The 19542-nt window shown below is 43.9% G+C and overlaps 1 protein-coding gene across 2 annotated transcripts in view; it reads left to right on the forward strand.

Annotated features, from left to right (window-relative positions):
* Positions 1 to 19542, forward strand: part of ARHGEF3 (Rho guanine nucleotide exchange factor 3) — a 126942-nt gene that overhangs the window by 50628 nt on the left and 56772 nt on the right. The gene's annotated exons all lie outside the window — the stretch shown is intronic.

Raw genomic sequence — 19542 nt, forward strand, 5'->3', positions numbered from 1 at the left:
TTAATGAATTCATGCGAGCGTTGAGAAGACGATTTGAGGATCCATTTCAAGGGGAGAAGGCCAAAGCTGCCCTCCTACAACTCCGTCAAGGATCCTCCTCAGTCCAAGAGTTTGTGGATGAGTTCCAAAGACTCGCTAATAAAATAGTGGATTGGACTGAAGCTACCCGGGTGCATTACTTCAGAGCAGTGTTACATCCTGAGATTCTAAACTGGGCATACATGCAGCGAGACCCAGCCACCTTGGAAGAGTGGATTTTACTGGCGGAGGAAGTGGAAAGCCGCCACCAGTTTATTTCCCTTGCACGACGGCAGGCCAGGGAGGGGGGATGCCAGAGAAACCCTCTCAAACCTGCCGCTCCTCAGGCCCCGTGGAGGCCGGCTCTACCTCCGCAAGACCGAGCGTTGCGGTTTCAAAGGGGAGCCTGCCTCGTTTGCGGTGCCATGGGTCACTTCGCTGCCACTTGTCCGTCACGTCCGGGACTGCCGAGTCCCACTCTACAGCCAGAGGGGACTCCTCGCGGGAGAGGACATGCTCGGGGGAGAGGCACCGCAGCCGAGCGGAGCATCGCTCCAAGACGAAAAGTGCTCCCAGTTCTGCATGCCGGAGAAGTGAAAACGGACCTTTCGCCAGCGGACCCATCGGGGTCCAGGATTACAGTTACTACTCCTTCTTCAGAGGAGGGTGACCACTGGAACTCCCCAGCCCTTAACTTGGAGTCTCCCCTCGAACAGCCAAAAAACGGACTGGGTCTGCGGTAGGAGGAGCAATACCGCAGACCTCCGCAGGTGTTCCGGCGAAACCTGAGGCTCCTTTAATGGTGAGTGAAGTAGAAGAGACTGTGTATGTAGATGTGATATTACGACATTATAGAAAAGGTCCTCAATTACAAGTTAAGGCCTTAATAGACTCTGGATGTGCCCTCTCGTTAATTAACGAAACCACCTTTAAGGCGCTCCACGTGAAATCAGTCCCTTTGCCGGCACCTGTTCAATTTGCTCAAATGGATGGCAGTGATTTCAGGGGGGGCAGTCGACCGTCGCACTGACGAAGTGGCGATGGGAATTGGCCACCATTGGGAACAAATCAACTTTACTATTGTGCCCAATGTTCAATATGCTGTGGTGTTAGGAACAAATTGGCTCAAAGGACACAGTCCCACCATAGACTGGGAAGCTGAGACTTTAGCATTCAATAGCCCGCTGTGTGAGTTACACCGATATGAAGTGGCCGTTAAAACCGTAATCAAACCAACTCCTGCCCTGGCCTCGGACACCTTCAGTCCGATCCAAGTGCCGCCCGAATATCAGGACTTTGCAGACGTGTTTAATGTGCAGGAGTATGATGTGTTACCCCCCCCCCCCCACCGCCGGACGGACTGTGCTATTGAAGTGGTGGGGAATGGAAAACTGCCGAAGAGTAAGATCTACCCAATGAGTCCTACGAAACGGACGGTGCTCCGCGAATTCTTAGACAAGAACTTGGCTCGCGGTTTCATCCGACCCTTCACCGCGCCCTATTCAGCATTGGCTTTCTTCGTGCGTAAGAAAACAGGAGATTTGCGTTTGTGTATTGACTTTCGAAAACTCAATGCTGTTACTGCTTATCCCATCCCCCTCTGTTGTGTACAGGCAGGTCTGAGTCTCTGCTTTCCACACGTCAATGGATCGGTGCTGAAGGAAGCAGAGCCTGACGCATATTTTACTCTTGCTGGGAGGGGCCCGCAGCTCCTTAATAAGGACAGAAACAGTATACTCACTATACAGGAACAAGGTCACAGACAGACACAAGCTCCTCGCCCTTAAGGTCTTGGCTGTAGGCCACGGCTTTCTTCCAAGTTCAACAGCACGGTAAACCAGACTCCAACCAAAGCTTCTCAAGATAAGAGACAGATGGCATGCAATAACATTGCTCCCACGAGGCACTTAACGGTCAGTCTTGCTTATATTGCCTTCGTGACTCTCCAGGTGTTTCAGCTCAACTGTCGGCTTCAGACTCTGATTCCTCCTGCGCCAACTTACGTCTTTTGTCCAAAAGCCGGGCCGACTTTCTCCTTTGCTGCAATGCCATTCTACCTTTTACTCTTCTTCTCTCCACTGGTGGAGGAGACCCTGAAGGTGAAAGGCTTTCTCTTCCCTGTTCCTGTTCTCTTGTTTCAGCCGGCCGGTCTTCTGGCTCAGAGGCCCCGTCTTGCTGTTCCAGTGTTATCTCTTCAGAGGGAGTGAGGGCTTGTTCTGCCACCTCCTCTTCTTCTGAAGAGTAACTCTCAGGCTGACTCACGATACCCTCATTTCTGATCTCTTGGGACAATTGAAGGAGGGACACATTTTCACCAAATTGGACTTAGTCGAGGCTTATTACAGAGTCAGAATCCGGGAGGGGGATGAATCTTTGACAGCCTTTTCCAGTTGCTTTGGGATGTTCGAATTTATGGTGATGCCTTTTGGATTAAAAGGGGCCCCAGGGGTCTTCATGCAACTCATTAATGAGATCCTCCATGACCTACTGTTCAAAGGAGTGGTGGTCTATTTAGATGATATTCTCATTTACTCTAAAACAATGGATGAGCATGTTGCCTTGGTTTGAGAGATGTTGCAACGTCTCAGAGACAATCAGCTGTATGCTAAAGTGTCTAAATGCGAGTTCCATAAAAAGCAATTGACTTTCCTAGGATATATTATCTCGCACCAGGGACTGACTATGGATCCTGAAAAAATGCAAGCGGTGCTCAGTTGGGAACCACCCTCTACCCGTAAACAGGTCCAAAGATTTCTCAGGTTCGCGAATTTTTACAGGGCGTTCCTCCCATATTTCGCTCAGATCGCGCTACCCATCACGAACCTTCTTAAAACTAAGGGAAAGGGGAATACATCCACCTTACCCAACACCCAGGTGGAGTGGACCCCCAGTGTCAAGCCACCTTCGATAGTCTTAAGCAGCTTTTTACATCCGAACCTGTTTTGCAGCACCCAGACTGCAATCAACCATTCGTAGTGCACGTAGACGCTTCCGATGTAGTGATGGGGGGTGCGCTCCTGCAGTGGGGGGAGGATGGGCACTTGCATCCGTGCGCTTATTTTTCTAAAAAGTTCACTCAATCCGAACTCAATTGGGCCATTTGGGAAAAGGAAGCCGCCACGGTAAAGCATGCCCTGACAGTGTGGAGGCAGTTTTTAGAGGGTTCCAAGGTGCCTTTTGAAGTGTGGTCCGATCACAAAAACCTAGAGGCCCTAAAGGGGGCTCGCAAGCTGTCCGCGAAGCACTTGCGCTGGGCGGACGTCTTTGCCCAATTTCGATTCGTCCTAAAATATGTACCAGGGAAGCAAAACCTTCTGGCTGACGCTTTATCCAGACTTCCTCAATATCCCACCAAGGTTGATTGGCCCACAGAGTCGCCCACAGAGTCGCCCTGCCCAATGAGGTCTATTGCCCACCTTAGCCGTACAAACCAGTTCTCAGACCCGATCCCCACCGCCGCCACTTTCGGTGGGAGGGGAAGCCCCACGCCTGGATGAGCCGGCAGCGCCACCCGCCTCGCTTCCTCCTCCCCCTGAGCGACTGACAGCCACGGTTCCTGAGGTGCGGGGACCTGAGCGCACCATTCAGTCACTCCCTGCACCTGTGTCGTTTCCATCCCCGGTCCAGCTGCCCGCCGGCACAACACCAGAGGGGGTGGAAGGACTGACTGATTCCTTTAAGGAGACTCTTCTTCGCAGTTATCAAGCGGAACTTTCCTCGCAGGCCCTTCCAGCTACTCTAATTAAACGTGGGGAATTTTGGTACAAAGATTCTAAATTGTATGTTCCGGAAGTGTTGCGGGGGGAGGTTTTGGGTTTGGTTCATGGCGCCAAGACTGCAGGACATTTCGGATTTCTCAAGACATTGCATTTTCTCCGGAGACAGTTTTGGTGGGCAGGCATGCGGTCAGATGTGGACACCTTCATCCGCAGCTACCCCATATGTGCAGCAGCCAAACGATCTCAGGGCAAACCGCCGGGACTTTTGCAACCGTTAGAGACTCCCTCAAAACCATGGGAAGTGATTTCAATGGACTTCATGACGGACCTACCCCTAGTGGGGGAAAGACAGTTCTTTGGGTGATTACTGATCTGTTTTCGAAACAGGTGCATCTTGTACCCTGCGCAGGTATCCCTTCCGCCCCAAAATTGGCCTGCCTCTTTGTGTCACATGTCTTCCGTCTCCATTCCTTTCAACGCAAGATAGTGATGTGATAGTTCAAATTTCGTGGCCAAAGTTTGGAAAGCTTTTCTCAAATTGGTCGGAGTAGAACAAGGACTGCCTAGTGTCTTCCATCCCCAAACGGATGGTCAAACTGAACGGGTGAATGCGGTGCTGGAATGCTATTTACGCTGTTATGTTAATTACCATCAAGATGATTGGGTAGACCTGTTGCCTTTTGCTGAATATGCTTATAATAATGCGGTTCACCAATCCACAGGGTTCAGCCCTTTCCAGGTTGTCCATGGTAAAGAGTTTGGCCCCGCTGGTCATGTTGATGTTTCTGAGGAGGAGGGGGGAGCTGACGTGGCCGGATGGGTGCGTTCCATTCAAACAACCTGGCCATGGCTGGTTAAAAATCTGGAGCGAGCCAAATGAAAGTACAAGGCTCAGGCTGACAAACACCGCTCCCCCAGTAAGGAATGCAAGGTGGGGGATCTCATCTATCTGTCCACCAAGAACCTACGATCCACCCGCCTGTGCGATAAACTCAATGCCAAGTACGTGGGTCCATTCCCCATTTCCTGGATTATTAATCCAGTGACTGTAGTAGAACTCTCCTTGCCCAAGTCTCTACGGATAATTCACCCTGTGTTCCATATCAGTCTTTTAAAACCGTACATTCCTTCCCAAAAATGGCATCCTGAGCCACAACCCGAAGTGCTTGAAGTGGTGGTGGTGGTGGGGAGGAACATTTTGAAGTAGCTAAAATACTGGATTCTCGCATTAGCTATGGTACCCTTCAATACCTGGTCCGCTGGAAACATTTTAGTCCCGCCCAGGATGAATGGGTGCGCGCCTGTGATGTCTCCGTCCCCCGCTTGGTACAAGAATTCCATGCCGCCTACCCTCACAAACCCACGCTGGGAGGGTGAAGGGGGGTCTTTAGGGGGGCAGAATGTCAGGAGCAGGCCATGAGGATGGTATGTGGTACTGTTGTGGTGCTGCTTCCAGGTGCTGTTGTGCTATTCTGTCCAAGGCCAGTCTAAGCCCCGTGTTTAGTCTTCATAGATTCCCATACTGTGGGAATCGCCGAGTGCTCCTTCCTGCCTGTTGGAGGGGGGGGGGGTTGCCTGGGTAACCGGTTATCTCCTTTTGCTCTCCCATATATGCTATGTGCCTTGCCTTTGACCCTTACTAGTGTCCTTTTGATTATGGCTTCTGAAACCTGTCGATTCTAACCAATAAAACTGCTTTCGTGGATTTGCCGTCTGCTGAAATCTGTTTATGGGTTTGCCGCAGGTCTAGAGCTTACAGGACAGCAGAGATTCGCTACATTCGCGGGAGAATTGCAAGACAAAACAGCCATGCGTTTTCGCCCATAGTGGATAGGGAAGAATACATTCTTTTTCTCTCTACATAACTTACAGGCAGAGTGAAATTGAAATGTATGATCATGTTTGTTTATTCATAACTGTTCTATAAAGCAGATCTGGAGGGTAGGATTTATAATCTGTGCTTTTAACCAGTGATCTTGTCATAGTCCCCAAACAGTTATGAAGAATACAGATATGAAGAGTATAAATTTTCTATACCATAATGGTATCCCTAGTGCTCCTACATGGAACGGTCACTCCCCCAGAGTCTCTAGGTCCTGTGCTTCAAGAGATATAGGATGCTCCATTTTGTCCAGACACTGACTGCTTCTTCTTTATTTTTGTACCCTGGGCCATGAACTTACTCCAAAGCAAGGCTCCCCAACTTCTTGAGCCTGCAGGCACATTTGGAATTTTTAGATGGTGCGGTGGGTGCAACCAAAAAAAAGGGCTGCCACAGGAGGTGGGGCTGGCCACAAAACGGCTGCCACAGCTTACCTTCAGTCACACAGTGAAGAGTCTTGTGCTGTGATGGCAGATACTGCCAAACCAACATCAGTGTATACTAGGGATCTTGGGAATTAGTAAAGGGTGTGTCCTACACTTTGGCACCCAGGACAGACTTGGGCACACCTTAGCAAAGAAAAGTTTTCAAGAGAGAACTGTTGCAGAATAAGTTGGACTTTTTTTCTGCATAGGACCCAGAATAACATTCTGTATCTATCCAAGTATAGCTTGGGAAAAGAAATGACAGAGGGTATATGTTTAGCAGGATTAGAACGTGGAGGCAGAATGTTCAAAAAGGGATTTAGCTGGGTGAAACGGTCCATATAGGTCAATGGGAGACTATCCGATATCGTGCTAAGAGAAAGAGTTGGAAATGTTAGCAGGGATTCTTAATTCTTTTGGCTGTATCAAGTTAGTAACGAAGAGCCCTGTTGGATCATTCCAGTGGTCCATCTATTCCAGCACTGTCTCATACAGTGACCAACCAGTTCCTCTGGAGTGTCCAACAACAGGGCATAGAGGCTGACGCGTTCTCCTAATGTTGCCTCCTGGCACTAATATTCAGACATTTACTGCTTCTGAATGTGGAAGTTCCCTTTAGTCACCATGACTAGTAGTCACTGATAGACCTATCCTCAATGAATCTGTATAATCTCCTTTTAAAGCCATCACTGTGGTCATCACTATAGTCTCTGGCAGCAAGTTCCACATTTTAATCACTCATTGTGTAAAGAAGTATTTCCTTTTGTCCATCCTTAATTTACTGCCTATCCACTTCATTGGATGCCCTTGAGTTCTTGTGTTCTGGGAGCTGCAGAAAAACTCGTCTTGTTAGTGGCTTCCTAGAGGCACCTGGTTGGCCACTGTGTGAACAGACTGCTGGACTTGATGGGCCTTGGTCTGATCCAGCAGGGCCTTTCTTATGTTCTTAACTTCTGTCTGTCCACTCTCTCTATTCTCTGCATAATTTTATAGACCTTAGTTGTCTCTTTTCTAAACTGAAAAATCCTTTTGTCATGGGAAAGGTGCCCCACCTCCCTAATCATCTTCATTGCTCTCTTCTGTATTTTTTCCAGCTCTACATTGTCCTTTTTTACATATGGATGCCAGAACTGTGCATGGTATTCCAAATGAGGCTGCACCACAGATCTATAAAGGGGCATTATAATTGTTTAAAATCAGTCTTTTTTCTAATAATCCCTAGCACAGAGTTTGCCATTTTCACTGCTGCGGCACACTGGGTTGACATTTTCAGTGAGCTATTCACTACGACCCCAAGATAGTGGTGCACTGGTTAAGAGCGGTGGTTTGGAGCATCGGACTCTAATCTGGAGAACTGGTTTTGATTCCCCATTCCTGCACATGAGCGGTGGATGCTAATCTGGTGAACCGAGTTGGTTTCCCCACTCCTACACATGAAGCCATCTGGGTGACCTTGGGTTAGTTACACCATCTCAGCCCCACCTACCTCACAGGGTGTCCGTTGTGGGGAGGAGAAAGGAACGGTGATTGTAAGCCAGTTTGATTCTTCCTTAAGTGGTAGAGAAAGTCGGCCTATAAAAACCAAATTATTCTTCTTCTCCTTCCCTCCCACCCCTTCTCAGTATTAATACATAATTTACAGTCCAGAAAAACACGGAGACCTCAGAGTGCCTAGTGTTTTCCAGTTGTTTGACAAAATATGATTGTAGCTGACAATTTTTGAAGAAAAATATAGTTTACACCAGATGCAGTTGAACTCTTGATGACCCGTATTGTTGCTGATTAGGTCTTGTCCATTAATTGGCTGTGGCTCTCGCTTATAGGTAACTATCAGGAAGCATAGCATGGTGATAACATCAAGAGATTTCCCAATGTCCTTAGCCTAAGGGAAAAGGGGACATGTCAGGTCAATGTATGTCATTAGTTTCTTGGCTAGGATCTTGCTTCTTAAATTACTGAATCATGTTCAGCACTTCACTTTGGTTTCCAGAGGTTTTTAAATAACAAAATAATTTATTTTCAACAGCAAAATAAGGAAATCCTAATTTGAGGAAATTTGAATTGTGTCAGCAGGGGAAGAAGTAGTACAGATGATAATATAACTTTATTTAGGATATTTCTCTGCCACTTCTTCAGAGTTCTGCTCAAGGTAGCTTCCTCTTAAAACCACATCACAATATTCCAAAGAAGACATTAAAAACAAGCCATTGGACATAAGGAGAATAAAAACTATCCATAAAACAGAAGGAAACCATTAAAAAGCTGATAAGATAACCCCCCCCACACACACACACAATTAAAAGCTTGGGTAAAAAGATGTGTTTTGGCCTGACATTGAAAGAAAGTAAAGTAGGTGCCAGGTGAGTCTGAGCGGGGATGGCATTCCAAAGGTAAGGTTTCACCACAAAAAATGCCCTGTCTCTAGCTGCCACCTACCTCACCTCTGAAGGCAGGGGCACAGAGAGCAGGACTTGAGAGGCATACCCCAACTGGTGGGCTGCATAAATGAGAGAAGAAGGTAAGAAACAGATGAGTAATCTGTGCAGATCTTTCAGCACAAGGTTGATATGATCCATTTAACCAACCCCCGACAGTAGTGTGGCTGCCACATTTTGGACCAATTGAAGTTTCCAAACTGTTTTCAAAGGCAGCCCTATGTAGAGCATATTACAGTAATCTGACTTGGGTGTGATCAGAACATGGTATCACTGTGAAGAAATGGTTGTAACTGGTGAACTTCCTGGCATTGATAAAAGAAGACCTGCACCACCAACTGTAGGTACCAGTAGCACCCTCAACCTATGATCTTGTTCCTTCAGAGGGAATGCAAATCCCTCCAGGACAGGCTGACTCTGCAGTCCCTGAGCAGCTGCTCCATTGACCAATATCACTTCAGTCTTGTCTGGACTGAGCTTCAATTTATTGGCCTTTGGTCATCCCATTACAAGTTCCAGACAGGACTTCCACAGACCCACGTGGCTTAGCTGTTAAGGAGAAATAGAGCTGGGTGTCATCCACATGATGAAGATCCCTTTTGAGGGTAGAGGAATACTGCGTGTCAGGATCAAGAATTGTTAGAAGCTTGAGTACGTGCTTTCAAAAGTCCCATTTGTCTCTCATTGCTGCACGAGTCCATTTTCTGGTAGAAAGAAATCTTGTTGTGCAGAACTGAGGGAAATGTTGAGGGGTGCATGTGAAGTGGGAATGCTAAGAATTAAAATTTCATCTATGTAATAAAACATCTGAAATCAGTTAAGTGAATTCTGAAGTGCCTTCTTTTAAAAATAACACCTATAAAATACTTTGGGGATGGTTGTTGGCCTTCTACATATACATGGTCCATAGATGCCTTAATTTTTAGTGGACATTGAAACAATCAAACTGAATTACTTCACTTGATAATGAGTTTCTGATATTCAGAGTTGTGGGGAAAGGTCCTTATTGCTTAAGACATAAGGTGGCAAATAAAACTCTCCAAGTATATATTAGGACTTCAAGTGTCATGTTTTATAAACCATAGAAATAAATTGGAGGGACCATCTAATTATTTTGAACACTAGGAGTTAACATAGTTTGCCAGGTCCCTCCTCCTGGAGGGGGTGGAGAGGCCTAGACTGGCGATGCTGCGACGTAACTTCTGGCGTACACTGGAAGAGATGTCAGTGCACTGCTGGAGATGTGGGATACTCTGTTATTTGGGCAAAATTCTATGGTTCCTTCACATGCTGGAAATGACGATTGGCGACAGGGGGGATTGGTGACAGTCTTGCCCCCAATGGGCTGGCAGCCCTACATTAACAGTACCAGTGTTCTTGTTCTGTGGTCAACACATTTCCCCTTCCTCTCAAGAAATTGTTCCTGAGGAAGTGAAGAATATGCCCTGGCAAAATAATGCCCCCCTTCAGATTTATAGCTGACTCCATCTTCAAGGATCCACCCTTTTAAAAAAATCTTGCAAGAAAAAATGCTTAAATATTATTAATAAATGAAATTGATGTAATTACCATAAAATATAAAACATGCATTGAAATATAAATATAAAATATAGAAAGCACATTTGTCAGAGACACAAGCATTCTGTTATAGCTCAATACTAGAGGGGCAGTGGCCCAGTGGTAGAGCATCTGCTTGGCATGCAGAAGGTCCCAGGTTCAATCCTGGGCATCTTTAGATAAAAGGGACTAGGCAAGTAGGTGATGTGAAAAACCCCTGCCTGAGACCCTGGAGAGCCGCTGCCAGTCAGAGTGTACAGTAATGACTTCGATGGACCAAGGGTCTGAGTCAGTATAAGGCAGCTTCATGTGTCTATGTGAAACTTTTGCTTGGTGAGCCTCAATTTGAAGTAGTTGAATACGGAACAACCACCAGAATTGCTCCATCTTTGGGGATGCAGTGTGTTACAGAAAAAAGCAAGGTAGTCGAACTTGTTCTTTCATCACATGTATGCTCCAGTGAGTGTAAGTTAAAATGCTTCTAGATTAATGTAAATTAAAATGCTTCTAGATTAATTAACATGAACACAAAGTGTCATTTTGTGTTCTTGGCATATGAAGATCAGGAAAAGACATGTAGAAATATTTTAAATATGGCTTTGAGGTGGGATGTATCTAAAAGCTTTGTCTTTGTCTGCCATGTTTATCCTGCTAGTATGCAAATTTCAGTAATTATGTTGAAATATTAATATAAAATATAAATATTATTTGTGATGCATCCAGAATATATTTCTAGTTGCTTATTTGTTCACCTCTTGATGTCCTCCCTCGATACTTCTTTCTTGAAGACAGTAAAATGTCAGTTTAACAACTGATTACCTCAAAGGAGGAGTTTTATAGTATTTTTGGAAGTAAAAACAAACAACAGCTAAATGTAATATCCAGTCTTAGGCTTCTGGTTTCTAATATAGTTAAGAATTCTGCACCCTCTTCACAAAACCAGGTGGGTCAAATCTCACAGAGAGGCTTCACATAAACTCGGGAATCCAACCATGCAGAGTTCTTTTTAGTTGACACAAAATACATCTTGGGTTGTTGGTTTCTGATGTAGCTCGCAGGGCCATGCCCCCTTTCGAAAGCTGGGTGGGTCAGATCTCACTGGGAGGTTTTGCAGAGTCAGTAACCAAGCATGCACATAAACGTCTCTTCATTGCTGAAGCAGCTTAAAAAAATATGACTACAGCTGCTGACCTGTACTGTTCTGTGAGTGAATCTTGTTTCCTTAGTTACTGTGAGAAATATTGAAATTAAAAACATCTTGGCAAGGCTCCAAGACTGTTTTGTATGCAAAGACCAATGTTGAATGCATTATTTGAGTTGTGTAGTGATGAGGGAGCTGAAATAAATTCAGAAAACAAGATTATGTTGAGAAATTGTGTTGTCACAAGTTATACAGCAATCTACAAGTAGAAAGTTTAATCCAAGACTCTAATTAAAGTTAGTGAGCTTACAAAGGTCAATGCTAAATTAATTTCTTTATTCTTATCTGTCAATACTAAACAGCACTTTATTTGTTATTAAACAAACCGTTCAGGTCATATAAATCTTTGAAACTATGCTTGTGATTCAGATGGCCCTTTTTATGTTAACACAATTTTTAGCAAATTGCTATTTCTACCATCTTTAGGTTTCTCATGATCTTTATTACGTAACTGAATGTTGAACTTCCTATTATCTTAGAAGTTTATTGAAGAGCATATATTCCTTTGAAATAAACACTTTGCAGGTCATCTGTCTCTTTGAAGAACAGATCTTAGTTTACCAAATATTTCAAGGATTCTCAAAAGGTTCAAGTTTCTGCAACCAGAGGGAGGTATAAAGCAGGGACATTGCAGCCGCTTAGTCAGATGATGAAATGTGAGTGAAGAAAGAGTTAGGGGTGCTACTTAGCCACTTCTGAAATGATGTCTCTGAAGGTACATCTTAAAAACACTCTGGGAAGCCAAACAGTGACTCACTTAAGGATTATAGATAAGCACAATTATACCATATATATTTCACAGTTAGTCTGAAGGGCTTGATCAACAACTAATGTTGTTTGAAACACTATGCAGCTTGGGCCCTCTTGTGAAAGTTTCTTTTAATGATGTGCCTTGAGAAACTTGATCAGGCATTATTCATGTATTCTATCACTTTGTATTTTAAGTTGCAGTTGAAAATATGTTTGTTTTAACTGGCTTTTTAGCTGCTAGTTAATTTTTCTTCATTTACTGCTTCTTGTTTGCCCTTTCCTATTCTTCTTTGTCTATTCAGCTCTAAGCTAGTGGGCAGGACCTGCCTGTAATTTAATTAGTTATACGATGGTTTAGGAGTATTAGTTGTGGTTGTTTGTTTTTATTTCTAGTATGTTTTAGGCTGAAAATGTGTAATGGAGGAGAGAAATATAATAGACTAAACAAAGCATTTGTATCTGACTTGAAAGATAGTAGGCAAGCAATGGCTAATACCATGTCAGCAGATAATTTGCTGTACGTTCCTTAATCATGGACTAATTTTTCTCTCGTTATCATACAGAGAATAGGGACTGTAAAATCTGAATACTATAGTTAGTCAGTGATGGTTCATCAGTGCTGTCCTTCAGCTAAGTTTTATTGATAAAAAATGTAACCTCTTCATCTGTTTTAAAATATTTAATTTTTACTTTGCTAGGCAGCAGCGCTTTATCTTGCAATGTGCGTATGCATGCAAAATTACTGTCTCATTATGAAGTCCTGGCCCTGTTTGGAGAATACATTCCCATATGGGCCAGGTAGGAGGTTAACAAAAAGGATCTGCATATTGAGGGTAGCCCATGTAAGCAGAAGATCTTGAATTTGAAACTTTTCTGCCCAGATTCCAAGACTCCCTCAAAGAGTAATTGCCAAGGCAAAAAAAAAAAAAAAAAGGCATCTGGATCTCAGTTGCCCTTTTTTGGTTACCATGGCACCCCCCCTCCAATGCTGAGCTCATCTGCCTCGGGTTCTGCTTGGGTGACTGTCCTGTTTGTTTAAGCCTTCCCAATCCCCCCCCCCATCAGCAGGGAGATAGAGCCAGACCAGGAGACAAAGGTAGAGGGTGGGAGGGAAGTGGAGAGAAGCAGAAGCTGGAGCCTGTGGGGGAAGAAGAAAGCAGGAGAAGGGTGTGATGGGAAAGTAGGATGGGGGCACAGAGAGCAGGATGGAAGGATGATGTGCTTTTCTTTTGCCCATGATTCCTCACAGATCCCTTTCTTATTATATATTGCACAGTGCACTTATTTTCATCGTTTCAAAGTGCTATTCAAACTGTACTGAGTGGTATTGGTCACTGAAGGAGCAGCTGCAGTTACCTTGTTCCCCACTCCTGAAAGAATTTTCTACTCATAGAGAGCTCAGATAGAGAGCCAGTGTGGTGTAAAGATTTGAGTCTTGGACTAGGACCGGGGAGACCAGTGGTTGAATCCCCACTCATGCCATGGAAGCTTGATGCCATGGAACCCCTAACTCTTTCTTCACTCACATTTCATCATCTGACTAAGCGGCTGCAATGTCCCTGCTTTATACCACATTAATTAAAGGAAAAAATGTAAAGGAAAAAATAATCAAATAAAGTGCACACACACACATTAACAAATCAACCAAATCCCAAAAACCAATGCGAAAGGAGGCTAGTCACTAGGTAGATCTCTCTCAGGAAGGAGCTTGATTTATTTATTTAACTTTTTCCTATGCACTCAGCAGGAACGTTCTGCAATCAAAAAGTTCAGTTCTGTGGTAATCACATACCTCACTACTAAGGTTACAGATATACAGATCAAGGCTTTGATGGAAGATCAGATGTAATGGAAAGGTTTGTATGAGATCATATGAACTCTGGTCCCATCTGTTGAGGTTTTCCAGGTAATAACTGTGCTTTGAACTGCAAGTAGGCCTCTGTGTGTGTGTGTGTGTGTGTGTGTGTGTGTGTGCGCGCCCGCGTGTGTGTGTATGAAGTGCCGTCAAGTCGCTTCCGACTCATGGCGACCCTTTAGTAGGTGAAGATATATTCCCAACAGCTAGCGTCCATCAGCAGTCTCATCACAGTGCTTTGCACCAATTAAAAGATTTTGACCAGTCAGTAAAGGCAGTCCCACATCGAGAACACTGCACTTATCAAATCTGTATGTGATCAGAGTATGCATTGAGGGCCACCTCCTCCCTAGTTGGTTTCATGACTAGTTGGTTTCATTTCTAAAGAATAGTCATCAAATGGCTTGAAGACACAGGCAACTGCTCCAAAACACTGTTCTTGGTATTTCCTTCTATGTGCCCAAAAGCAATTTTGTATCTATTTAGGCAATTCACAGTGCAGGCAGATAAAAATACCTGCCCTGTTTATACTACAGGAAACACCACATTTAAAATGAAACTGAGAATCAAAGAGAAATTTCAATCCCATTTTCATACAATTGCTAGTAACAGACAAATTAGAAATGGTACATAATTGGGTAGAATGACATCAAGGTACCATTATAAAATGGCAGGCTCCCATGAAAGCTCTCATATGGGGGAGGGGGGGAAACAAAAACCAGTGACATAAAAGTAGGTTGTTCACTCACATCACTCAACTTAAGTTGCTACGAGCAGCCAGTAAGGAAAGGGCGTGCATGGATTGATACTTTAATCCAGGGGTGGGGAACCTCAGGCCCGGGGGCCGTATGCGGCCCCCGAGGACATTTTTTGTGGCCCTCGGGAGCTCCAGGGCCCTGCTGCAGAGGCGGGGCGCAGGGTGGCCCTCCCAGAGAGTGTTCCTGGCACCATGGCTTACAGCGGTGCTGCGGTGCCCTTTGGACCTCCTCTCGCTGATTGTCGGCTGGTGAGCAGCGAGAGGGTGGGGGAAAGAGGCTGGTGGATCCCGGCGGCAGAGCATGAATGCAGGAGCCGATCGGGCTTCGGGGGGGCCCTTTTGTGGACTCTGGGGAGGAGAGGGCATGGAGACTGGGCCCGGTCACGCGGGGCTCTGCGCCGCCGTGTGTGTGTGTGTGTGTGTGTGTGTGTGTGTGTGTGTGTGTGTAGGGGAGGCTGGGGCCCGGTCACGCGGGGGTGTGTGTGTAGGGGGGGAAGGCTTTTCTCTCTTTTCTTCCTCTTTTTCTGTCACTCTTTCTCCTTTATCTCCCTCTCTTTCTCCCTCTTTTTCTGTCTCTTTCTTTGTCTCCCTCCGTCCTTTTGTCTCCCTTCGTCCTTTTCTTTCTTTCTCCCTCTGTCTCCATTTCTTTCTCCCTTTCTCTCCCTTTCTCCCTCCCTTCTCCTCTTTCTCTGTTTGCATTCCTCCCTTGCAGATCGACTGTGGGCTGCGCCCCCCTGGCACCTCGTTTGCTCGGGCCCACTGCTGGTTGCCCTTCCGCCTGGGAGGGGGAGTGGAGGCATCGTGCAGGCCTTCTCTGTGTGGCCTCCCCTGGGGTTGCCAACCTCCAGGTGGTGGCTGGAGACCTGGAAACCCTAGCCTCTTCCCCCCACACACCGGGAGATGTACACCTGGTATGGCCCCTGAATGATGTCATAAATGTGCAAATGGCCCTTGGCAGGAAAAAGGTTCCCCACCCCTGCTTTAAACTGTGAAGGATAACTGTCGACACAAACTGTTCTACGCATGCTCAAACAGCCTCATGGTCTACATCTTTAAAATAGTTTTTTGGGATCATTTCATGCACTTTAAGAAAACATCACCTTATTTGTCCAACACATATTTTATTTTTTAAATCCTTATGAAGAGGAAGCTACAGAAAAAAAACCTTTAGAGTACATCTAACATTTACCTGCTATTTTAAAAAATGTAGGTATCAGATTTAAAGATGAAATTTGATTCTGTATATACTGTCTTGTATACTGAATTAATATTACAGTCTTCATAATGGCGCAGAATTCTCATTCAGCCAGCAGCTTAGCTCTTTTTCTCCTCCCAATTAACTCTTCATATGCACATTCTTCTGAAAACAACCACCTCACTGCTCTTATACTTAAATACCTTTCAAATCCTGTACCCCTATATTTCCCTAAATAAATTCTAAACCTTGTTTTGGAAACACTGATTGTTTCATAGTTACTGGTATCCTATTAGAGGTTCTTTGAGTTTGCTTGCCCACTACCCAGGCAAAGATTCCTAAACTGCACATTCTGCTCCCTCAGTTGGTGAGTATGTCAACTTTCCAAGGTAGCCTGGTTGCAGAAGCAGGAAGAAGTCTGAGTCCCCCAAATTGGTTGTAGTTCTGGCTGAGTGTCTCAAACCCAAGTTAGAGCCCATGTGTGTAAAAGGATACACATTAAGGGGAACTCATGCGGTAATACTGCCAATTAATTGAGTGTTAGTGACTGTGCAGCTATATCTATATTCAACAAGATTAGAAAAACTGAGATCATGTTACATGGCTCATCTGCAGAATTAATTAATGTACTCTCTTTTTTTACATAGTCAATATGCTAATTTAGAGCACAAATGTGTTCAGTCCAAACAGTCATAAACTTGGGAATGTTCTGTTCTCCACTTAATTTTGTTAAAGCTCTAATAAAATATAAACTAACCAAATAAGCTTTGTAATTATGTATATGTAGTTCTTTAGGGGCTTCACAAAGACACTGCTTCACATTTCAAGCTTGTGCCTTGATACTGATTCCATAATTAATGTGAAGTGTAAATTCAAATTAATCCTAATTTGTTTCACACGATACCTAGCACAAACACATACTGGTATTATTAATAAAATTTTATTTCTCTCTGTTACAGGGCGTTTATTCATCAACTTTCTTACACTACCATGAATAGTTGTATTGTGTGACCTTTATGTAGCACATTCTTTCTTAATGCATCACTTCACTTTGCATGCTCACGGCAAGAATGGGTCCTTGACTTACTGGCAGGGTGCAGGCTTGGCCAGGTCCCCACGCCTGTCTCTCCTGAGGCCTTGCATCCATTGTTGGCCCGATACTGTACTATGGCAGCAACAGCCAACTTTTTGTGGGATTATGAGCACCAAAGATCTACCCAAGTTATAAACCAGCGTTATAGTGGCAATTCCCTTGAGAGGAGCATGAGCTAGGATTGAAAAGTACATCTTTCTTAGTTGCTTTAAAATTATACAAGTTATGCTTATAGTGAAGAAGTAAATACATAATTTGGTAGAAGGTGCTACCTGCTAAAGCAGTATCAGCTTCTAAATGTAATGGCAGCAGCACATGTGGAGCCCAAAGTTCCAACAACTTACCAACCTTTTATCTTCCTCCAATTAATCCAAGTAACTCTTTAAAAGTTTCTTTTGGTATGGCCACTAGTTATTTATACTTCAAATGCTTCAGATAGTTACACAGATTGAGCCATCTTTCACCCCCGTCCACATAGGTACGGCCCCAGAAAAAGGCAGAAGAAAATATTTATTGTGTAAGATTTATTTTATCCCAACCATCCTTTCTCCAAGAACTCTCTTCCCTCAACTATTATAATTCTTGCAATAAAACTTTGAGATAAATTAGGCTGACAGTGACAAGCCTAGGATAATCCAGTGAGCTTCATGGATGAGTGAGTGTCTCCCCAGTTCTAACTGGACAGACACCACACTGAATCACTGGCTTATTTCAAGTCAAGAAGGCAGCTTTAATGAGTGTTGAGATGTGTGAGAAAAGTAACACACGGAATGGCAGGAGGAGCCATTTTCTGTCTTAAAATTATAGTGAACAACAGTTGCACATTGGGCAGGGGTAGAGGGGAGATTCTTCACTTTAGTCCTCCAATATAGCTGTGGTTCTTTACAGCCTTTTGATTGTACGTATCATTTAGTCTTCTGTCTGCCCTACAGCAAGGTTCTCTGTATGCTAAAAAGTGTCCGTTTATACTATAGATTAACCTATAACCTATTAACCTATAGATTATCCTATAGATTATGTAGGTGATGGGTTTCTTCTGTTGTTCTATGTTGGGGACATACTGTGTTCAAAGGTGATATGCAGCCATTAGTTCAATTTTTGTAAGTTCTGAACAAAGTATATCTAGTATTCTTGGCTCACGCAGAAGCATAACTCACAAAATATGCATGTAATATAAACATAGCTTTGTACACCCTCATTCTTCTCTTTATCTTATCATCGGAATTTGTAAATAAATCTGGATTGTTTCATTATTCAATGCTCCAGATCACTCAACACTGAGAGTTTGTGTGCAGTATTAATTGATTTCAGTGCCAAAGTGATTCTTTAATCTTTCAATGTGGAGATTTCAGAGACACTAATGTATACAAAATCCAGTCGTAAAGAGCCTATGAAAAACTAAACCAGGAATAAGGAATATGGTCAAAATAAAGGAAAGCAGATACGTCTGAGCCTTCGCTGGAGGTCCGGCATCAAGTTCAGAGTATCACTCTAAAGCTATCAAACATGCAGGGATTTACATTAAACGTTGTGGAAGTTTTCCTGTTTTACAGACTTTGAAAGCCAGCTTAAATAAATGCATTGCCAAGTATTTAGGGCATTTTTTTTTTACCAGTTAGCACATGTTGGAAGAAAAAAAGAAGTACTGGTTTTTTGGTTCTTGTAGGTTATCCGGGCTGTGTAACCGTGGTCTTGGAATTTTCTTTCCTGACGTTTCGCCAGCAACTGTGGCAGGCATCTTCAGAGTAGTAACACTGAAGGACAGTGTCTCTCAGTGTCAAGGGTGTAGGAAGAGTAATATATAGTCAGAAAGGGGTTGGATTTGAGCTGAGTATTGTCCTGCAAAAGTATTGTCCTGTAAGTATCAAGATAATGTGCTAATGAGGGTATGGTATGTTAATATGGAACCATTGTATCCTGAAGTGATCTGTTAATGTGTGTAATCCAAAGCTAATCTGTATGGCTATTGTTGAATGTTGTCTTTGTCAGTCTGGAGGTTTTTCAGGGCAGGAAGCCAAGCCTTATTCATTCTTAAACTCTCTTCTTTTCTGTTAAAGTTGTGCTGATGTTTATGAATTTATGATACAAGGGTATCAAGAAATGGGAGTTTACCCTCAATTTCCTTTTCCATGGTAAACTGAATGTTTGGATGGATATTATTAAGATGGTTTAGAAAGTCCATTAATTTTTCTTCACCATGGCTCCAAATGGTAAATGTATCATCTACGAACCTGAACCAGACTGTAGGTTTGTAAGGTGCCAATTCTAATGCTGTCTTTTCAAAATATTCCATGTAAAAGTTTGCTATTACTGGACTGAGTGGACTTCCCATAGCTACTCCATCAATCTGTTCATAAAATTCTTGATCCCATAGGAAATAACTTGTTGTCAAACAATGGTGAAATAAGGCTGTTATATCTTCTGGAAAAATCTGGTTAATCAATGAGATTGTGTCTTTTACTGGAACCTTGGTAAAGAGGGATACCCTTGTCATCCGTAAAACAAACCTTCAGTTAGGTCACAAGGTCTACCGGAAACCAACTCACACAGATCGCTACTTACACAAAAACTCCAACCACCACCCCCGACAGAAAAGAGGAATAATCAAAACATTAATGGACCGTGCAAGACGGATCTGTGAACCACAGTTTCTCA

The sequence above is a fragment of the Euleptes europaea genome, chromosome 1, assembly GCF_029931775.1.
Source record: "Euleptes europaea isolate rEulEur1 chromosome 1, rEulEur1.hap1, whole genome shotgun sequence".
Lineage (NCBI taxonomy): Eukaryota > Metazoa > Chordata > Lepidosauria > Squamata > Sphaerodactylidae > Euleptes > Euleptes europaea.